At 34.5% G+C, this 10,000-nt stretch overlaps 1 protein-coding gene across 18 annotated transcripts in view; it reads left to right on the top strand.

The window, feature by feature from the left end:
* The window catches only part of LOC106884018 (uncharacterized), a 1,573,201-nt gene that overhangs the window by 1,355,524 nt on the left and 207,677 nt on the right, over window positions 1-10,000 (top strand). The window lies entirely within an intron of this gene.

The following is a 10,000-nucleotide window of genomic DNA, read 5'->3' on the forward strand; positions in this document are numbered from 1 at the left end:
TGTTCTTAATTTCGTAGTAGATATGTAGCACATATTTCATTATTTTCGTGTTGGTTCTTGATGTTAATGATGTTGGTTCGTGTCTTAATGATGATGATTACTTTTGGTATTGATGTTTCTGAAATCGTTGATAGCAAATAGCAATTATTTATGAATTGCCAATTGGCAAATGGCTAACGATGAAACATTTCGAAATTAGCAGGTTTTCCACATCTGTCATAGTTTTCAACTAACATAAATGACTTACTAAATAAGTAAAACAGAAATAAAGAAATAAATGTCTAGATATCTAAATAAATAGACGATGAAAACACAAAACAAAATGGTGGTTATCTGAAAGTATTACCATGGGAATTTTCAACTCGTAACACATCGCTTTGTCGGACAACACGCTCGATAACAGTTAATGATGAATTTACTTCAGTGGAATGTCAGCCACGCTATACAGTCATTCTTTATGTAAATCATCTGTGAACGTTATCATTATAATGGATAGCAGCGAAAAGTGATACTCTTTCTCAATATCTCAACTATAGTATCAAATACGGTGTTGATGCATCTCCTTAATTTACCGGTCGATGACTGGCATGTTATTTGTTTGTGTTTATAAGTCTAAGAAAAACATGCACACAGAGATATTCATTACCTTATACAAACATGCTTACACAGAAAGGTATAAATACTGCCAAATAAAGTATATTGCATAATAAACAGGTAAACAAAGATATATACTGGCAAATACATGTGTATATGGATGCATAGATATACATGTTACATGTGTATATATATATGTTATAAGTGGGGTGTATATACCTATCTCTCACTCTCTTTATCTCTCTCTTGCTCTACATACACAGAGAAAGAGACAGAAAGAGAGAGAGAAATAGAGAGAGAAATAGAGAGAGGGAGAGAGAGAGAGAGAGAGAGAGAGAGAGAGAGAGAGAGAGAGAGAGAGAAATAGATAGGCATGAAGGTGATTCTGCAAGAGAATCCTTACTTAGAGTTTCGAGTGCCCGCTCCTCGGGCAACTCGGTAGCTGCATAAACATTGATTGATGTCCCATGCCTATCATTGCAACGGATGCCAAACGAAAAGATGAGCGTGACAAGACAGAAAAAAGAAGAGGGACGGCGTAGAATAGTGACAAAAATGATTGTGATATATATATATATATATATAAATTGGGCTTAATTTAAGGAATCTTTGGAAAACGTACGAGCTGAAATATAAAGAAGCATTAAATAAAAAGATATAGAGTTCTCCATAGATTTCATAAAATATTGCTTCGTAATAAACTCCCTGTTAAAATTCGAGGAAGCAAATGCAGATATGAAACGATCATCAATGTAATTATGCCAGAAATAGTGCACGAAAATATAAATATATATATATATATATATATATATATATATATATATATATATATATATATATATGCATATATACACATTACTGCTGTCTCTGCCCAGAGCTTCATGGGTGAACTGTCTCGCTTAATATATCTGTGTAACAAAATACAAAATTATTATTGTGTGTACATTTACTGAATCCATCTGATTTCGTTATCCGATTACCCCTGCGTCGATTGTATGATTTTATGATTACATTGTAATCATAGAATTGTCGAGTGTAAGTTTTATGATTACATTTTCTTTCAGAAGCACATATGCAACATCTCACGTTGCAATTTTTATAAGGGTAACACATTTTGCGGAACTACTATACGTAGTTTTCTGGCAAGAAAGAAAAAAAAAACAGCTGTAATTCGAGCGTTGTTTTGTTTATCATCTCCTGTATTCTTTATTTTTTTATATTTGTTTTATTCATTTGACTGCAGTCATGTTAGAGTACCGCTTATAGTCAAAAGAATCGCCTCAGGTCTTAACCTTTGTAAGTCCAGTACTCATTCTATCGGTCTGTTTTGCCGAACTGCCATGTTACGTGGGTGTGGGTAAACACACCAAGATCGGTTGTCAAGGGATGGTGGGGGGAACAAACACAGACACACAAATACATACATACGTACATACACACACGCGCGCAACGCAAACACACATGCACACACACACATACACACACATATATATATACAATGGGCTCATTTCAGTTTCCATCGACCAAATCCACTCACAAAACTTTGGTCGGCCCGAGGCTATGGTAGAAGATACTTGCTCATAGTGTCAGGCAGTGGGACTGAACCCGGAACCATGTGCATGATAAGCGAAGTTCTTACCACACAGTCAATCCTGTTTGTATGTATGCATTTATGTATGTATGTATGTATGCATTTATGTATGTACGTACGTATGTCTGTATGTGCATAAATATATGTAGAAATGTTAAGCGGCAGTTCTTATGTTTTACTTATTCGTCATGCTAAAGGAAAAAAAGTATACATTGTCCAGGAATCAATATTTCCTACAAATTAACATTCTTAATTATTTCCTAATCCCAGTTATCTCGAAGAGTCAAGTGCGTCATTGTTAGTACTATGCTTGATCAATAGCCTCATTCTAATGATCACCTAACTGAGGTAGCTATCACTAAAATGTTAACACAAGGTGAACAAACTATACAATATACATCTTTTGATAGTTGTGGCTCTAACACGACTGTGATAGCACTAACGATTCCAAAATATGAGAAGAAAAGAGAAACAATAACAAATGTTATCAATCATTTTCGTAAGCATAAATCACATAAAGTGTAGAAATTTTTGTAAATATTGGAAATTCTCTCTCGATCGATGTCATCTTAAAGTAGCATCGCATGAATTTATGAGAAAGGTTATTGTAATATTTTTTTTTCATTTAAAAGAATCGGGATAAATAAAAAGGAGAATTTTGTTTTCTATAACGGTTTTCTGGATTCAAGTATCACCACTATCAATTTAATTTTCCTCAAACAATAGACAGCTTGAATGAAAGGATTTTGTTTCATTTCTATATAGAAGCATGGTTGATTACTACCACACAGCCAGTGGGTAAGTGTGTCTTTCGATGAAGTAAAGTACCAGTTATATATTCGGCTTCATTCAATCTATTATACATTCACCTTAAGTGTGTGTTCTTGTGCCGGTGTTAGAAATACATATTGCAGTGAATGTTGCAGGGAGAAATAAAGAGAGCAAGAGATCATCGATGGAGACTGGGGGAGAGAGAGAAAGGGAGAGAAAGAGAAGGAGAGAAAAAGAGAAGGAGAGAAAGAAAAAAGTGCATGGTAACCGAAGAGAAAGAGAGAATGAAAGAATGTATGCGAAAAATGGTAAGTGTACTTTAAATGTGAGATCATATCTGCATGAGAGAATTTTACATATAACCTGGGCACTTAATTCTAGGAGTAATATGGCCGTAAAATTCCACGTTCGGCTTTTATAGTAGTCTAGAAGCTTAAATGAACATTTTATATTGGTCTACAATCCTAATTATATCCTTTATATGCACATCAATATTCAATTACAAGACTTTTATATTGCGGAGCGTATAGGATGAAGGGTATTGCATATTGACACACGATTATACGTCTATGCAGTTTCTCTCTTTCTCTCTCTCCATCTCTTATTCTTTATGAATATATGTATATATACACATATGTGTGTATTTATGTGTATATTTATATATGTGTATATGTGTATATGTGTATATATATATGCATGTGGGGGCGCAATGGCCCAGTGGTTAGGGCAGCAGACTCGCGGTCATAGGATCGCGGTTTCGATTCCAGACCGGGCGTTGTGAGTGTTTATTGAGCGAAAACACCTAAAGCTCCAAGAGGCTTCGGTAGGGGATGGTGTCGAACCCTGTAGTACTCTTTCACCACAACTTTCTCTCACTCTTACTTCCTGTTCCTGTTGTGCCTGTAATTCAAAGGGTCAGCCTTGTCTCACTGTCACGTTGAATATCCCCGAGAACTACGTTAAGGGTACACGTGTCTGTGGAGTGCTCAGCCACTTGCACGTTAATTTCACTGGAACCCTCGACGTCGTAAGCGACCGAGTGCCAACAACAACAACAACATATATATGCATATATATTTGTATGTATGTATGAGTGTGTGTGTGTTTGTGTGTGTAGAGCCCCGCTTTATAAGCGTAACAAAGACCATTTTACGTCCAACACTTCTATATTCAACCAAGGGCTTACTAATTCTACACGATGGATTTACACCGTTCGCTGTTGAACAAGTAGTGTGTTGTTCAACCTGCTAATATGTGGTAAGATCAAATACGGGATAGTTCTCATATTCTGAGGCCTCACGTAATTCTGCAAGCTTTATTTCATTTAACTATCGAGAATAGTCAAAAACGTGGCCTTGTAAAATATTGCACGAGACAAGTATAGCAATCCTGAACAAAAATGACGTACTGACAGAAGAATGTTCTAGTAATCACTAAGATTGCTTCGAAGGTAAGGTGTAATATCTTAGACACGTGTCTTCCACTGTGTACTTCAACTAGATCGAAAGCTTATGAGTGAACTTAGATGTACGGGAATATTGTGGAAGTCATTAATTTCAAAGTGGAAGTGTTATCATAAAGTATATCACACAGATACTTCATGCAGATTTTATTATAGTAAAAGATGTTCAGCGAGATCTTACTCTCCCACCTACATAATTAATTCAACGAGCAAACATTACAGTCGACTGCATTATTCATCGTTGAGACTGCAAAAGTGACGATATACGTATTTATTAAAAGTTTTGTATTCTGAAATTACGTGTCTACTCACACTTATTAAAACGACACTGAACTTGTACTCGTAACGAATACTTCAGATTTTGGGAGCATTTCCAGTTTATGAATACGTATATTCATACATAACTGCTATCTTCATTCAAATTTGTATAATAATCAGACTACATGATTCCATATTTCTTGCTTATTTTATGCACCAAATGGGATTGAATAAATATTATTGACTTTCATGATTTATACTTTGAAATTAGTCTCTTATCGTATAAACTATATAAATTATATATATATATATATATATATATATATATATATATATATATATATATATATATATATATATATATATATATATATATATATATATATAAAGAGAGAGAGAGAGAGAGAGAGAGAGAGAGAAAGATAGAGATACATGCATATATATATATATATATATATATATATATAAATTAAAAGGGTAAAGGATTATCAATTTATAAATTGATAATCCTTTACCCTTTTAATTTGTAATAATTATTCCCTCCCTGTTAGTAAACGCAGATTATCTGCGGTATTGCTTGTCGCGCACATGGTAATTTCTTGAGGGAAGGACAGTAGACTGGCTGGCCGAGGTAGATTCGGTTATGCTTTCAGATCTGTGTCGATGTAGAATGTTACTCGTTCATGCATGCACAGTTTGCTAGCATGGTCGAATTTACTACTGGAATATCGTATTGATAAAGGAAATTGAGGATTTATCACTCATAATCCAGGAACGCGTCTACGATTAATCTTCGAAATGGTTAATTTTCATTGGTTTTTCTTCTTGTTTTTGCCTTTGTGAGTTACAAGTAATGCTATCTGTTGGAGTCTCAGCTTTTTTAGCTGCTATTTCTGAACTTCGGTATGTGGTGAAGCAAATATTTTCTGATCCCTAAATTATGTTTATGTTTATGTATATATATATATATATATATATATATATATAATTATGTTAATTGCGTCATACCATTTTAAGAGGCTGTGCCTACTCAGAATCATTCCTAATGAAAATTATCTGCAAATCAAGCTTACACCATTGATAAGTTGTGGATGTGCATTAAGGTGATTAATCAATATTGGCAAACATGTTGCTACTTTGAGCAAATTTTATAACCTTGTGTGAGGTTGCTTTCTACCTAGGTAGCATTCAGCAGGTAGATTAGCATCTTTTTGAACTAGCGATCGCCTTGTATGTTTTATTTGTGTATAATTTGAAGGATTCGGTCTCATTCTAGAGGCAGGTGAATGTTGTGTTGCTAAAGCAATAGCTACTGGGATGTCATTTCATGATGTATAGGATGGTTTCACACATGTGTACGAAAAGTGAGAAAATTTCTACATAAAGTATCCATCAGCAACCGCGCTAAAACACATGTTCAAATACATAGGTAAAAACTTATATGTAAAAGTGCTTGTATTACCATGTTTCTAAGAAGTCTGGTTCACAAGTTTGTGTTATCAGATTCAATTCCATAGCATGAAACCTTAGGAAAGGGCCTTGTTAGCATATGTCAAGTTAATTGGGCACATTGACACTGTATAGAAACCCACTCTGTATGTATGCAAGTCAATACATAAATTCATACAAACATGTATGTATCTGTGTGAGTGAATTTGGTAGACGGAACCTGAAAGTAACCTGTCACATGTGTGTGTGTGTGTGTGTGTGTGTGTGTGTTCGCGTGTCTATGTTTGTCCCCCCTAACATCGCTTGACATGTTGTGTTTATGTTCCAGTAATTTGGCGGCTCGGCAAAAGAAACCTTTAGAATAAGTCCTGGGGTTGAATTATTCGACTAAATGTGGTGCTCCAGCATGTCTGCAGTCAATTGACTGAAACAAATAATAATAATAATAATAATAATATATATATATATATATATATATATATATATATATATATATATATATATATATATATATATATATATATATATATATATTTGAAGATAAGCAACAAAAATGTATTAGGTTATAGCAGTACGTACGTTTCATTTATTTATGTAGTGAAAACACCACATAAGATGTGTAATGAAAATGTATCCTCAGCCGTATATTAGAAGCTCATTTCAGAATGTCATTTTGTAAATGTGTGCAAACGCAAGAGTAGAAGATGAAGAAAATACCATCTCTACTGGACTGTTAATTAACAGTCTAGTGAACCCAACAGGAATTTAATTTCTATGTATTCGATTTCTTTCTTCTTTCTAGAATGAGGGGTAAGATAGCAGTAATTTCAATTTAGAGGACGGTATGTTAGGTAGTAAGGAAAGCAGGTTAGGGGTGAATCAAGCAAGAGAAAAAAAAAGAGAGAAGAAAAAAAAGGAAGGCATTGAGCTGGCAGAAACTTTACCTTTCATCCTTTCGGGGTCGATAAATTAAGTACCAGTTACGCGCTGGGGTCGATGTAAACAAATTAAAATCTTTGCCTGTCATTGTTTGTCCCCTCTATGTTTAGCCCCATGTGGGCAATAAAGAAATAAGAAACTTTAGCACGCCAGGCGAAATACTTAGTGGTATTTTGTCTGTCTGTACGTTCAAATTCCGTCGAACTCGACTTTGCTTTTCATCCGAGGTCGACTTTACCATCCGTCTTTTTGGAATCGATAAATTAAGTACCAGTTGCGGACTGGGGTCGATCTAATGGTCTGGCCCTCTCCCCCACCAAAAATTTCAGGCCTTGTGCATAGATTAGAAAAGATTCCAAATGACTTAAGATGCTCTGCCTTGGTCTTGATTTAATATAATATATACACGTTATAACGTACCCTAATACTGATCCCTAGATCCAACAGTTGCTCTGATGTGTTGAACCTTACTCAACGTACATTAGTTTCGATCCCAAGTGAACTAAACCCTCATATTATATATATATATATATATATATATATATATATATATATATATATATATATATATATTTTATATATATATATATATATATATATATATATATATATATATATATCATCTCACTTCTCTTATATACGTATGTATATATAGATAGATTGAGAGAGAGAAGGAGAGAGCGAGAAAGTGGGAGAGAGAAACACGCACACACTCGTACATACATAAATATACATACACAGTCTCACACATAAATATACTTGTATATTTAATACATATACAAGCGCACGCACACACACACACACACACACACACACACACACACACACACACACACACACACACACACACACACTAACATAGATATATGCGTGTCTGCTTATACACGGTTGTCTGTGCCCGAGAGACACTAAACCAGTATTGTTTACATTGTATTCATAAATGAACCGTAATAAACCGTTATCGATGTAACATATACTAGAACGATATAATTACTACAGTCGCTATGACCGACTAAATGCTCGACAGTAGTGCCTTAGCATAGCCTCAATCGAATGCCTGAACCAGAAAATGAATAATAGAATACGGTGTGGTTGTAGCGCATAATGCTACAGAACAACATAAAAATGGCATCCGTTAAAACTGTCCTGAATTCGGGTTTTTCCGTTCATTGATGTTTTTCACTAGTTTTATTTGCATTGATGTAATAGGCATCAAACATCTACTTTTACTGTAAAGGTTTTACTGCTTTTCTAGAAAGGATAGGATGGTAACTAATATTGAAAAAACTATTCCATCAGTTATATGTAGGCAGGAATTTATTTAACAAAAGAAGGTGTGTGAAACAGGGAGTGCCGGTGAACTGATGAGGTTTTATATTACAAATATGATTGATTTGTTTGATGTTATCTTTTAAAATGTGCAGGTCAATGTTTACCGGAACGGATAGTATGAAGACGGCGGTGTGTTGCAATTTTAATGCAGCTAGGAAATTTGATGTTAATGTCACCCTAGCTGGATTGAAAATGAGATTACCTACTTCAGAATTACAAATCACGTAATAGATATCATAGCTTAAGCAAAAAAGTAGAAATCGTGTATAAGTGGATTATTTGTTGCAGTGTATCGGTGAGAAAACATTACCAGATTGGTGTTCTTTTCAATGCAATCTAGGAAGGTGTTCTGTGGCGTAGCTGCATGTTCACATAACAAACGTAATCACTTCGCTCATATCGGATCTACATGAAACTTGAAGGCGCTCAGCAATGATAACAGATCAATCAATTTACTATTTAGGCATCCCTAAAGAAAAATTTCACTCTTCACCGATAAAGTCTTAAACCCACCCCCCACACACACATACACATGTATACCCAGTTAAAAGAAGAAAAGAAAATGGCGATTAGGAAGTTAACAACTACTTATTAACAAATTGGTCCTCTTCGCTTCAGGAGTGAAAATAAACAATTTGTTTATAATTGTTAATTGTTAACCTCCAAATCTCCATTTTCTTTTCTTCTTTTAACTGGATATAAATTATATGGTTAATATATGCCAATTGTTTTAATAGTAGGTATTGATCCAGTATTTCCTTGGATGCAACAATCTCTCCACAAGATAAACATATCCTATAATTAAATCTACGCGCGCGCGCGCACAGGCACACACACACGCACACACACACACACACACATGTATATATATAAATACATAATTCACTCAGAAAACAACTCACTTCTCATGGATTACAGTGAGTGTGTGTCTGTATCTGTGTGTGTGTGTTTGTTTGTTTGTTTGTGCGTTTGTGTGAGTATGTGTGTGTTTGTGTGAGAGAGAAAGAGAGTGTGTGTGTGTGTGTGTGTGTGTGTGTGTGTTTCTGAAGATCATGAGCTATGATTATTGGTATGAGCGAATTATACGACTTAGTGATAGGAGAAAGATATGTGTTTTGCAGTTATAAATAGAATTTGAGCTTTCTTTCTGGAGGTCGGGGTTATAGGTAAGTCCATAGATGTTAGCATGTGTCAGAAATACATGCAAAAACACAACCTACAGAGTTACATAAAGAATAATATTGACAATGTACATATCTAAACATCCAAATAATTTTTTTTTTCCTTTTACTATGGTAATTGCAGACGAAAACAAATCACAATTTAAAATAAATAAAACATTATAAAATCAATACCGTATTACTGAACAATATTCAGTTTTAATCACAACGACATTTGGTCGATTCAGCAAACATAAAATGATAAATTGGGAGACAGACGGATATTGGAGAAATGTGGCATTTACCAATACAGAAGCTACAATAATAATAAAGATGTGTGTGTGCGTGTGTGTGTGTGTGTGTGTGTGTGTGTGTGTGAGTGTGTGTGCATGTGTGTGCGCGTATGTATGTATGTAATTATGTATATATATATATATGCATGTA

This window comes from Octopus bimaculoides, chromosome 1 (genome assembly GCF_046866305.1).
Source record: "Octopus bimaculoides isolate indiv1 chromosome 1, ASM4686630v1, whole genome shotgun sequence".
NCBI lineage: Eukaryota > Metazoa > Mollusca > Cephalopoda > Octopoda > Octopodidae > Octopus > Octopus bimaculoides.